This window comes from Mirounga angustirostris, unplaced genomic scaffold, assembly GCF_029215605.1.
Source record: "Mirounga angustirostris isolate CCGP_5_RB_7025 unplaced genomic scaffold, mMirAng1.0.hap1 SCAF_8, whole genome shotgun sequence".
Classification (NCBI taxonomy): Eukaryota; Metazoa; Chordata; class Mammalia; order Carnivora; family Phocidae; genus Mirounga; species Mirounga angustirostris.
In genome coordinates this window covers 32730765-32743652 of record NW_026991716.1, presented here as the reverse complement: position 1 = coordinate 32743652, position 12888 = coordinate 32730765, and the positions used below count along the sequence as shown (strand labels likewise).

The 12888-nt window shown below is 49.0% G+C and overlaps 1 protein-coding gene across 5 annotated transcripts in view; it reads right to left on the bottom strand.

Moving 5' to 3' along the window:
* Positions 1-1393: 1393 nt before the first annotated feature.
* BRPF3 (bromodomain and PHD finger containing 3) overlaps positions 1394-12888 on the bottom strand; it is a 48479-nt gene continuing 36984 nt past the window's right edge. The window contains exons 12-15 of one of the 5 annotated variants that reach the window (XR_010413610.1): positions 12368-12427; positions 6898-6985; positions 6363-6565; positions 1394-2084 (exon numbers count right to left, since the gene is read on the bottom strand). The gene's annotated coding sequence lies outside the window, so the exon portion shown is untranslated. Of the gene's footprint in view, positions 2085-6362; positions 6566-6897; positions 6986-8308; positions 9652-12367; positions 12428-12888 lie in introns of those variants that run through there. The other 4 variants (XR_010413608.1, XR_010413611.1, XR_010413609.1 and 1 more) reach the window with 4 other exon arrangements.

Here is a 12888-nt window from a genome sequence, read left to right as displayed (position 1 = left end):
GGTAGCCGCCTAAACAAACAGAGCTTGTATTGTCAAATGGTGATGAGTCTAACAGCCAGCAGCTGCTGTGGTTGGTTTCTCTGGACCCAAGCTCTTTCCAGCTGTAAGCTATGATATGCTTGGCTTGTTGGCTTTTTCTCCTTGTGGTTGTGCCTCATGGTTACAAGACGGCAGCCACTGCCCCGCATAATGTATTCATATGTAAGGTGAGAAAAAAATCAAAAGGACGATGTCAGGGGGCTCCCCTTTGGTGACTCCTTTATCACAGAGAACGAAAGTTCTCCTAGAAGCCACCAGTAGCTTCTGTGTCACAGCAAAACATGGATCACAAGGCCACCCAAGCTTCGAGTGAGGCTGAGAGAGTATCTGCATTTCCAGTCTCTGTGGTTGGACATGGCAAACAAGGGGCTGGGAATGGGTATAGCCATTTTGGGTATAACCAACTGAAAGTGCTCTCCACAAATGCAAAATATATGCTCAATAAATATTCATTTGTGGAAGTTCAGATTTTTATGATCTGGTTCTTTTTTTTTTTTAAGATTTTTAATTTATTTGAGAGAGAGCAGAGCCAGTGGGAGAGAACAAGAGTGGAGGGGGGAGGCACAGAAGGAGAGGGAGAAGCAGGCTCCCTGCTGAGCAGGGAGACAGACAAGGGGCTCCATCCCAGGATCCCAGGATCATGACCTGAGCTGAAGGCAGATGCTTAGCTGGCTGAGCCACCCAGGCACTCCTTATGATCTGGTTCCTTATGGATTTCTAATGACATAGAAAGAAACTTCATCATTGTTGTGTTGAACCAATTTGAGTGCATCTTCTGTTCATGCTGGCCCCCTATGCCAAGCAAGTTATATGAATTTTCTAACTTAGGCTTTACCACCTTATGACAAAGTAATTATCAATCTCTGTTTTACATATGAAGAAATTGAATCCCACAGTAGTTAAGCAACCTGTCCAACCTGCTCACTTACCAGCTCGTAAATGATGAAAGAGGGCTTGAACTCCAGTGTCTGAGTCCAGAGCCCATGTTCTTATCCTAGAACTTCAGGTCTAGAGGGGAATGGAGAGCTCATTAGAACAAAGCCCTTTATTTTCATGGTGCCAAAGCCCAGAGATGGGAGGTAACTTGCTCAAGGTCACACAGCAAGTCCAAGTCCTGACTCCCAGGCCATGGTTCTTTCTTTCCCAATGGGCTGCTCTAGTTAGAAATCTCACAGATGGGGCGCCTGGGTGGCTCAGTTGTTAAGCAACTGCCTTCGGCTCAGGTCATGATCCCAGGTCCTGGGATTGAGCCCCGCATCGGGCTCCCTGCTCTACAGGAGGCCTGCTTCTCCCTCTCCCACTCCCCCTGCTTGTGTTCCCTCTCTCGCTGTGTCTCTCTCTGTCAAATAAATAAAATCTTAAAAAAAAAAAAAGAAATCTCACAGATTCGGGACGCCTGGGTGGCTCATCAGTTAAGTGGTTGACTCTTGATTGTGGCTCAGGTCATGATCTCAGGGTCCTGAGATCGAGCTCCATGTAGGACTCTGCGCTCAGTGGGGAGTCTGCTTGAGATTCTCTGTCTCCCTCTCTCCCTCTGCACCTCCCCCCATCTCTCTCAAATAAATAAATCTTTAAAAAAAAAAGAAATCTCAGGAAAAAAATGAAACAAGATGAAACCAGAGAGGGAGACAAACCATAAGAGACTCTTAATCTCAGGAATCAAACTGAGGGTTGCTGGAGTGGAGGGGAGTGGGAAGGATGGGGGGCTGGGTGATGGACACTGGGGACGGTATGTGCTATGGTGAGCGCTGTGAATTGTGTAAGACTAATGAATCACAGACGTGTACCCCTGAAACAATAATACATTATATGTTAATTTTAAAAAAACTCACAGATTCACTGATCTTTAAAAAGACAAAATGCCAAACTTGGGATCCCACAGACAACTCAGTTTTCAAAACAAAGCATTTGACTAAAGGTTTGGCAAATTAGAACAAATTGTTTCCCTTTTTTGGAGTCAAAACTTGGTGATGAGTCGGCTCAAGCTCCTTTCCTCATCTCAGGGGGAAACTCCAGTCTGTACAATACTTTCCGGTTCTCCAGTGCTAAGAGAAAGGAAAGAACGAATGGTTAGAGCTTCAGCTGGGACTGAGATCACTTCAGACTCCGAGCTCAGGGCCCAGAAATGCCTTACTTGTGGTGGTGTTTCAGCGTGTCCTGTGTAAGAGCACAGCCTTGGGAAGCCTCTCAGTAGAGTAAACGTGTCTGGTTCAAATCCCACTTCTGCCACCGACTCGCTGTGGGAGCGCACTGTGAGAATCAAGTGGGGCTGAGGTGCAGAGAGCCCCTGGCACAAAAGGGCACATGGGAGAGGTCAAGCCCCTCTCCCCGGTCCTCTGCTACTTCCCCTCTGGACTTAGAGCCGAAGTGCAGCCAGCAGCCCGCCTAACAAGCAGGGCCTGCCTTGCCCACACCACACCCTATCTCAGGAGGGTCAAATTCCTTTTGCCAGCAGGACTCAAACCTGCTGGGGGAAAAGTTTGCTTAAATTGACAAGTCATTTGGGTGTGACATTTCCAACCCTGGAGAGAGAAGGTTATAGGCATAGGCTCTTGAATCACATGGCTGTTTGGATTTCGGCCCTGATACTTCCTCACTCTATGTGTCCTGGTGTAACCTCCTTGTGTCTCATTTTCCCTCTCTGTACAATGGGGGTGATGACAGTGCCTCCCTCGGGGGCTTGTTGTGGGGGTGAGATGAGCGAACACGGGCCCAGAGCTGAGGACTGTGTGTCTGTCCTCACGGGAAGCACAGCGTTCACGGTCGCTGTGAGCTTGTCGGACCCTTCAGTCTCTTCCACGACATTTCTCGTCTCGGCATTGAGTGTGGGTGTGATAAAACATTTTCTCTGCTTCTTTTAGGGGTCAGGACAATTGGGCAAGTGGCTGCACAGGCAGCAGAGTGTGGTGGAATAGCAGACAGTCACAGAGAACTCAGGAGTGCAGGGCAGGAGACCTGGGTTCCAGTTCTGGCGCCCATGTCTCCTTCTTCCTCTGGGCTTCAATTCCTGGCTCATAAAATGTGGGGGTTGGAAGAGGTGACCCATCAGGTCATTCCTGGCCTTAGCCATCCGTGCTAATCACGGCCATCCAAAAGTCTTCCTGGAAGCCTTAAATAACAAAGACTGGCAGGAATCTACATCTTAGTGAAGGTTCAGAATCCTGTAATTTGGGTTTGAGATTGAAGAACTTTCAAGATCTCCCAGACCAAGAAGCGCAGATAGGAAGGAGGAATAGCAGTCTTCTCCTCTGGCAAACTTGAGGAGTCCCTCTAGCCTCCCTTGGACACAATGTGACTTCCATCCTCCACCTTTTTTCTCCAGATACCATCATAAACAAGCTCCCAGATCCTTCACACTCTGAAAGAAATTCATTCAACAAACATGCACATTCACCCAATGGGTACCCTCTGTGCACAGGGGGGGCACTCTGCTTGGGGGGTGGGATAGGGCAGACAGAAGACACAGCCCCTGCCTGTGGGGCCAACATTCTAGCAGGGCAACCAGGAGCATGCAAAGTAAACAAGTAGGATCCATAGTAGAGCACGTGGAGTTAGCAGAGAGTTGGATTTAACTGGGTGAGGGTTTTGCAGTGATGAGGATCTAGCAAGCTTGAGGTGCAAGAGGTGTAGACAAGAAAGGAGCTCTAAGAACTAACCGTGAAGTTGAGGGTGGGACAGGAGGGGAGGCGGGGCTTGAAGGGGACCGTGAAAAGGTGATGAGGCCAGTGACCTTGGGGCCCGTGGGGCCCGTGGGGCTGAAGGCTTGAAGGAATGAGCTAGGAAGAAGTTTGAACGTGGGATCTTTGGAGGGTCCAGGGCTTGATCTTGGGACTGAGTAGCTAAGCCATTGCGGGAGAGATCAGGGAACCACAAGGCCAGGACACCAGTGGATGGCGAAAGCACTGGGCATCGAGCATCGTGGGCAGGACGAGTGGAGAGGACAATGAGCGGGGAGCTCAGACCTTCAGGGAATCTGCAAAACTGACAGCGGTGAGTGGCAGAGCTTGTAAAGACATACTTAACAGTGCAATTTAATGTTACATTTGGGGAAGTCCTCTCCTGTTTTTGTAAGAACTACAGGAAGAGAAGGAGCTGTTTCTGTCACAAAAGGCAGGCTTGAGCATTAAAGGGTGGGGAAGTACCTGGGAGAATCTCATTTCCTCAAGGATACAAGCTGTCAGCCTAAGAGATGCTGCTCTCCTTGTGCAACTGAAAGCAGCCCGAAGCTGGTGGGAAGGTATTTCATTTTTAATGGGTGAAGGGTCTTCTTGCTTCCCCTGAAATACCAAGGATGGGAAGCCTGGGTGACTGAGCCAGTTAAGCGTCTGACTCTTGGTTTCAGTTCAGATGGTGATCTCAGGGTCATGAGGTCAAGCCCCATGTGGGGCTCTGCACTCAGCATGGGGTCGGCTTGGGATTCTCTCTCTCCCTCTCCCTCTGCCCCTCTCCCCACGCACTTGCACTCTCTCTGTCTCTCTCTCAATAATAATAATAATAATACAAAAAATAAAAAAAATACCAAGGAGATAGCCCCCATTTCCACAGAAGCTTGAAATAATCTAATGATCATTTATGAGTGTCATCTACCAAAAGCCATTGTTTGAGAGGCCTTGGTGTAGAGGAGGTAAGAATATGGGCTCTGCCAGGGTTTGAACCTCAGCTCTGCTCCTTACTCCTCTTCCCTTCACCCCACCTGGACAACGTGGGGCGGGGGTGGTGGTAATAACACCACCTACCCTTCCGGCCTCTGAGAGGCAAATGAGCAAATAGGTGCAGAGGGTAGCCTGGAGAGCGGGAAGACCAAAAAAAATGTTGGCTAGGTATTCTGATCTTTCTCATCCCTGTTGGCAAACAAACAGGCAAATAAAAACCGACCTGGAAAGGCCCCATGCCATTCCTATTGCTCTGTGTGGAAAACCAGCTAGAGAGTAAAGCTGAGACGTCAGTCCTTCCTCCACTCATTGCAGTTTACAAGCTGCTGGGAGGCAGTGTGGCCCAGGGGCAGCAAGTCCACTGGGCGTGAGGAGCCCTGGGTTTTAGTTCCTCCTCAGCCTCCGAGGCCCAGGCCAAGTGCGCTCAAGGGCACGGCTGGTGTCTCTGAGCCTCACCTTGCCCACCTGCAAAGTGGGCCAATCATCCCACTTAGGCCCACAAAAGGTTGTTTTGACCAAACCAGGAAAGGCTCCATGAGGGTAAATGGTAACTCTCTGGAAGAGGGCATGTGGCTCACTGTGTTGTGGGCCCACCTCCTGTGTGCTGGGCACGGAGGTGCAGAATCCGGCCTGTGGCATCTCCCCTCCCCAGAGGTACCCAAAAGACAAGGTGTATATACCCAGATGGCCAGAGTCTCTGAGAGAAAGTGCGAGGGCGGTCAGATTACAGGAGGAAGGAGTGCTTTTATTGTTAGGTCTATGAGCAGATTTGGGGAGAACAGAATGATGGTGTGGAGTGTGATAAGAGCATTATCCTTCCAGAACGTTATCCAACAGAGGGCCCTGCTCATGGAAAATGACCCGAGCTCCAGGCCGTTCGCTATAGCATGTTTTATAGCAGCCTCAGTTCCAAAGCCCCCCGAACACCCACCAAAATGAGCACGGGTTGAATACATGGGCTATAAAGCAGGATAAGGAAAATAAGTTCTCTTAGTGAACCGACATGGAAAGACTGCTGAGAAATACTAAGGAAAAAAAAAAAACTAGGTGCAAAACAGTATGTAGGATGCTACCATTTTTTTTGTCCAAAAAAGCAGGGGAGGGGCACCTGGGTGGCTCAGTCGTTAAGCGTCTGCCTTCGGCTCAGGTCATGATCCCAGGGTCCTGGGATCGAGCCCCGCATCGGGCTCCCTGCTCTGCGGGAAGCCTGCTTCTCCCTCTCCCACTCCCCCTGCTTGTGTTCCCTTTCTCACTGTGTCTCTCTGTCAAATAAATAAATAAAATCTTTAAAAAAAAAAAAAAAAAGCAGGGGAGAGTCTCTATGGAATATATATATTTATATAGGCACAGAAGATGCTAAAACTAGTTATAAGAAACTCTTCCCATTAGTTGTCTCTAGGAAGGGGAGGAAGAGGAAGATCACTATACATCCATTTGAACTTTTTGATTTTGAGGCCAGGTAAATACAGTATCTACGGGGGCTGGTGGAAGGAGGGGGAGAGAGGGTGAGGAGCACTATGTGGGCTCTAGAATCAGGTGGCAGCATAAGTCCTAGCTTCACCACTTCCCAGCTGTGCGACCTTGCACAAGTCACTCGATCTCTTTAAGGCTCAGTTTCTGCACGAAAGGAGCATGATAATAAGTACGGAAATAACTCCTGGTAAAACCCACCTGGACTCTTGGGAGGCCGAGGCTGAGTTCAAAAGCACTCAGATGGAAAATGGTGGTTGTAGCTCTTTAACCAGCCAGGACTTCCTACTCTCCAGATCAGCTTCCAAACTTCTTGGAGGGACTACCAGTTCTTCTCCATTCCCATGCCATGCCCCAGGCACCCGGCCCAAGGGAGTCCCTGTGCCTCCAGGGTACCAGGTCAGCTGGGTGGGGGTGAAGGGAGGGTCCTGAGTCAAGTGCAATACAATTCTTCCTCCCAGAGGAAACCCCTGCAGACTGGTTGCTGGGCTCTCTGGTAACCGGGTTCAGATCCACTGAGCCCCACATCCCTTCATGCCGGGCTGCAGGCCCTGACTGTTGAAAACAGCAGTTCTCGAACACGAGCATGCATCTGAATAGCTGGTGCACGCCAGATTCCTGAGCCCACCCTAGGACCTAGCGTGCCCGCTGAGGCCTCCAAGATGGAGCTCCAGCCACATCGCCGGCGCTCAGTCCCACACCCTTTACACTCCATGTCTCTCCCCAAATCACTCACCTGTCTTCAAGCACGTCCAAACCTTTCGTTCGCCCTCCATGCTTCTGATTTCGAGGATCCCTTCCTCAAGAGAGATTTCCCCAGTTGCCTAAATGAAAGCCCATCTTGACGGAGGCCACGAAAATACCTCCTCCTCCAGGAAGGCCCTCCGATTTGGGCTTCCTTCCCCTTCCTCCTGGCATCTCAGACCCAGAATTTGCGTCTACCATAGTACCACCAGGGCGTCCTTGAATTAGAAGTATCCTCGATAACGAGGAAAGCTATGACTTGCAAGTGCATGAATGTGGGGTGCTCTGGGTGTTCGGCACCACTCTGTCCCCAGCCCCAGAGACACGTTGCATCTCCGTTTTATAAAGAAGTGAGGTTCAGGGACATGGGGGTTTGCTCAGGGTGTCCCACCTGATGGGTGCTGAGCTGTGATCCATCCTAGCCTTTCTGGTTGTTTCTGTGTATATGCTGCCCGCCCCCTTGGAGATGCTACACTCTCTAAGGGTGGCCCGCAGTTTCTTCCCCTCCATCAGGGCCAGGCATAGTCTGGCCCCTCAGGGAATGCTAATTCTGAGCCCGGGATGGTCCTAAGAAGGAGATGCTGGGGGCAGGGCCCATCCCTGAGGAATCTGTGTGCAGGTGGGGGTGGCAGTGCAGAGGCCAACAGGATGGGTCTGGGTTGGGGCAGAGGGGAGGGGGCGGAGATGAACATCCTCTGAGGGAAAAGACCGTGTGATGGCACAAGACAGGGCAGATACGGTTCCTACCTAGGGGAACTCAGGGAATTAAGGGAATTTGCTAGAAATAGCCAGGCACAGTGCCAGAAGGGAGCAAAAACGGTCTTCCTTTTCCATCTCAACATTTCAGGAGGTTCCTGTGTAAGAAAACTGCATATAGACTCCTCCACGTAGGGATGCACTTTACCACCGATAACACTAAGCTATTCATTGAAGAATTGTCTGGGAAACACTGGGGCAAACTCAATGTCTAGCAACAAGGAACTGGTGAAATCAGTCAGATTTGCGTATGATAAAACACTCTCCAGCCCAAGAAAGGAGGAGGAAGTCCTCATTGCTCTGATACGCCACAATCACCAAAATATATTTTAAGCAAAAAATGCAATGTGCATAATCAGGGAAATCAAATTTTAAAGCATGATGAGTTATGATTTCACACGTACCCGCCTGGAAATTTAAAAAAAACTGTTAATTCCAAGTATTGGCAAGGAAGTGGGGCAAAGGGAACTCTCAAGCATGCTGGCAAGTGTGTGAATTGTCACAAGCACTCTGGAAAACAGTTTGGCATCATCTACTGAAGCTGATGATGTGCATTCCCTAGGAGCCTTCAAATACCCGAGGGAGATCCGAACCCAAGGGCCCACCAACCCCCACCCCCTTAAACATACACACCAGGAAAGAAATGATAAACAACATTCATAACAGGACTGTTCCTAGAAGCCAAAAATTGGAAACAACCCAAATGTCCTTAAATAGTGCCATGAAAAATTAATGGTGTTCTCTTAATACAATGGAATTCCATACTGAGTGACAATGAACCAGCACAGCCACACACGTCGGCATAACCGAATCTCAGGATCATAATCATGGGTGGGACAAAAGCAAGTTGCATAAGACCACATGCATGATATGCTTCCTTCTCTTCAAAATCCAAAAAGAGAAGACAGCGCACCATATTTATTGTGTGCTGACTTAAACATATGGCAGGACTATAAAGAAAAAAAAAGTGCATGATAAGTATAACATTCAGGATAGTATTTGGGGTAAAAGAGGTGGGGGGGTGGGAAGGGAGGGCAAAAGAGATTTTTTAAAAGCTCTGCTTCTTTAGGACAGGTGGCAGATACCAGATGGTTTACTGTATTGTGGAGTTTTTTTAAATTTATATATTATTGTATAAGTGCTATTTTTGTATCTGCTCAATATTTAATAAAAACAATTTTTAAAATAAGGCCTAGACCAGTGTGAACAGTATGCTGCCGCTTGTATAAAAGGGACACAATCACATGCACACACACCGGTATTCACGGATCTCTGGAAGGTTACGTGTGTAACTGGCAAAACTGGTTGCCTCTGGTAGGGGAACTGGGAGACTGGGGAGAAGGAGGGAAATTTCCCTGAATTTTTAAAATTTTGAATCCCATAAACCAACTTAAAAATAATAAAGCTCTAAGACAGAGAAACGGGGGGCGGGGGTGGGGGGGAAGAAAAGGGAGGGTGTGAGGGAAGGAGGAGGAGGGACAGGGGGTGGAGGAAAGGACTGGCTGGACTCTGGGTGCCAAAATCTTCTGGGTGTGCCCAGGGTCGCACGGGGAGCCAGAAACCCTGCTGGACAGCCCAGGGGAGCCTGTGTCCTCATGCTACAGCTCAGGCCTAGAACCAGGTCACTGACTCACCCCTAAGGACAGGGCCGGCTTCAAACAGTTGCCCACATCAAGTCTGGCTCTGCAATATTTTGTTTCCAAACAAAACTTCCTTGGGTCTCTTTCCCTGACCCTGCCTTCTTATCTCAGACCTTCGCCCCACCGGAGATTCGAACAATTCTTTTGAAGTCGCTTCAGGGTCTTCTGAGCCTCCATCCTCGATGACTCTGAAACGTGCTTCTGCGTCATGAAGGGCAGTCAACAGCAAACAGGCTCTCTTCAAGCCCTCTCTACTCCTCCCCTGAAGGACTTCACCAAAACCTGCTCGCACATCCTTAATTCACACTGAGCTACCTCTAAGTCACAGACACGTCCCCAAGGACCCTGACCTGAGAAGTAAAGACACAAAACAGTGGCATCAGCCAGTAAGCAAGGACGGATTTGGACACAGTGTGCAGGAGGTGCCTTTTGCCCTGCTTGCCGACTGGTGTGCTGGCAGCTTGGGTCCTGCATAAGAGGTGGCCCTGAAGCTGGCCTCAGTCTCCCTCAGCCCAACCGCCAGGAATAAGGAGAAGAGGGCCAGGGAGGGTTGTGTTACTCTGAACCAAGAGGCACCTTATTTCGCCAAGAGCCAGTGCAGGCATCTGGGTGGCACCGAGAAATGGGTTCCCCAATGGAAAAGCACCTTAGCCAGGTAATGTTGCATAGCAGGGGAGAAGCCTTACTGTATAATGGAGCTTAGGGGAAGCCAGTCAACAAGCCTGCCTAGAGCAAAGCCCTGGGCCGACAGTGCTCAGTGTTGGTAAGGACATGGAGCGGCGGCCGGACTCCCATACACTGCTGTGGGAGAGCAAACTGTACAACCAATGGAAAACGGGTAGGAACTGCTAAAGCTAAACACATAAACGTTATGCTCAAGCTAAATGCTTAAAGCCAAACCCTGAGCCCTAGCACTCCTGGGGATATTCTGAAGAGAAAGGGGTGCCGTGTCTACAAATTTGCACGAACAAGAATGTTCGCAGCAGTGTTACTCATGCATGAGAGCCCCACACCAGAAACAACCCGACGCCCACCCACAGAAGAACGGACCAACACCCCGCAATGTATTTGTACAATAGAAGACTGTTTCAAAGCAAACTAGAGCTATATGCAAAACAGCGATGGGGTTCAGAGACATAACGTTGAATGAAAGAAGCCAGACGCGAAAGAGCACATATTGTATCCCTTATATGAAGTTCAAGAACAGGCAACACTAATCTATGGCCATAGAAGTCTGGACAGTAGTTACCCTTAGAGAAGGGGGATATTGACTGGGAAGGAGTATGAGGAACTTTCTGGGGCACTGGAAATGTTCTGGACTTTAATCTGGGTGGTGGTTTCATGGGTGGATACACATGTACAAATTCATGGAGATTAAACTTGAGGTTTGTGTACCTTAATTACTCTATGTAAAGTTGTATGTAAAACAACAATAAAAGGGCACCTGGGGGGGTGGCTCAGTCCATTAGGCGTCCGACTCTGGGTGTCAGCTCAGGTCATGATCTCAGGGTCATGATTTCAAGTCCCATGTGAGGCTCTGTGCTCAGCAAGGAGTCTGCTTGACATTCTCTCTCTTTCTCTCCCTCTGCTCCTCCCCCCATTCGCACATGTGCTTGCTCTCTCTCTCTCTCAAATAAATAAATACATCTTAAAAAAAATAAAACCACAATAAAATTCAAGGTCTAAAGCTCCACTGCTCCTGCACCCTGGCCTGCCTACCTGGCTGTTGGTCTTGCCCTCAGCACAGTGCTGTGTGTACCTTGGAGTGAGCTTTCATGCCAGGTGCTGGTGGCTGTCCCTGAGGGCAGAGTGGGAACTTCTCAGCTAGAGAAGAAACTGTATAGCCATTGGGGGTGTCCTTCTTCACAGATGTTTGAACACAGGGCAGAATTTGGTCTAAGACTTATTTCCATGGAAATGCACACCCAATAGCAAAGTTCCTGGGATAGAGATATAGAACTCCCATTCAATTGCAACTGCTGGAGACTGCCAATGTGTTAGCAAAAACAAAAACAAAAACAGGGAACAGTTGGCTCGGGCCAGTTCATGACACTCAGCAAATGAAGAAAAGCCAAAGTTAGGCAGGAGAGGTGTTGGGCCTTGTGTTCCGGTCATGCCAAGAACTCCTGCCCTGACGTCAGAACCCACAGCCTCTCGGGGCAGCCGATTACTCAGCTGCCCAGTGCAAGAAACTGAAGTACATGCTCTGTCTAGAAAAAAAACAAGAGCCTATAAGGAATTACATGAAAATGGTGGAAATGGCTATTTCTGGGTAGTTTGAATAATCTTATTTTCTCCTTTGCACTTTAAAAAACAAATCCCGAATGAGAGAGCAAACAGCAAATTTTATAATCTTCCATTACCAGCTCAGATAAAATCCCTTGGGGGCCCTTCTGGACCGTGAAGCTAGGGGAGAAGGAACCGTCCCCTGGGTCAGTGCTGAGTTGCCCATACTACCTCTTCATCCCCCAGAGGAGCCTCTACAAAGCTGAAAGGAAGAGGAAGGAACTTACACACTGCTTCAGGAGCAAGGGCAGTGAAACGGAAACCAGCTCCTTCCAACCAGCCTTACGGGGGCCAAGCAAAGGACACAATGTTCTTTGACATAACAATACAACAACCCTTCTGAGATTTGGGGACAATTAGCTTTTCCTACTCCGTGTAGCCTGAGTCCTGGCCCTCTCAAGAATATTAAACTTGTAGAAAATACATACATACATATAGATATATAGATATGTACATCTCCTTTATTTCCATCCCTAGAGCAATCTGCTACCCCTGAAGGGAAAGGGTGAGCAGAAGGGCACGCCCAAGTGCCAAGGTTGAGTCAGAGACCCCTCCAGCTCCGGCCTAGCAGACACACATCTCTGGCTCTTCTGCCCCACCACACAGTGAGGCAGAAACCTCGGCCCCACCTTTGGGAGAAACATTTCTCTCCGGAAAATCCCCCTGCCCTCACTGGCAGGACGAGATGTTTGCAGTCATCGTCCTGCCGATGCTGTGAGAGGGCCTATAGCCCACCCTCTGGCTCTCTTCAGCACCCCTCCCAGAGCCTGGCAGTCTTACCTCTCATCCCTCTTCTCTCAGAGTCAAAGCTCACAGCCTCGCCAGGTTGGGAGAGTCCATCTGGAAGGCAAATTCACGCTCAAGGATTAATGACAATTAATACATTAACAGAAGTGGCCAAGTTGACGGAGTTTGGCAAATGCCTTTAATTATATTTTTAAACTTGTGAGGAAAACGAAAATTTGTATTTCTAGTCCACATGCTCCAATATCAAGATGTTTTAGGCTTTGGTCTGTGAATTTTAATCACGGTATTGATAAAATTCATTAAGGACTCTTCTGCTCACCTTGAGGGCTCTGAATACATGGGCCCGTGGAGAGTAGAAAGTGCTGGGTTCTGGGGTCTTTCTGGTCGTCACTGCCTTTTCCTGCTCTGTGATGTTGAGCACATGTGACCTCCTCTTTCTGTGAAGTGAGTGGGTGGGCCTTGTTGATCCCTAGGACTTGACTTCCTCTGTGGGAGGCCCTCCCCAGCGACCAGACCCCTCTGAAGGCTGTCTCTACCCCCAACCCCAGTCTCCA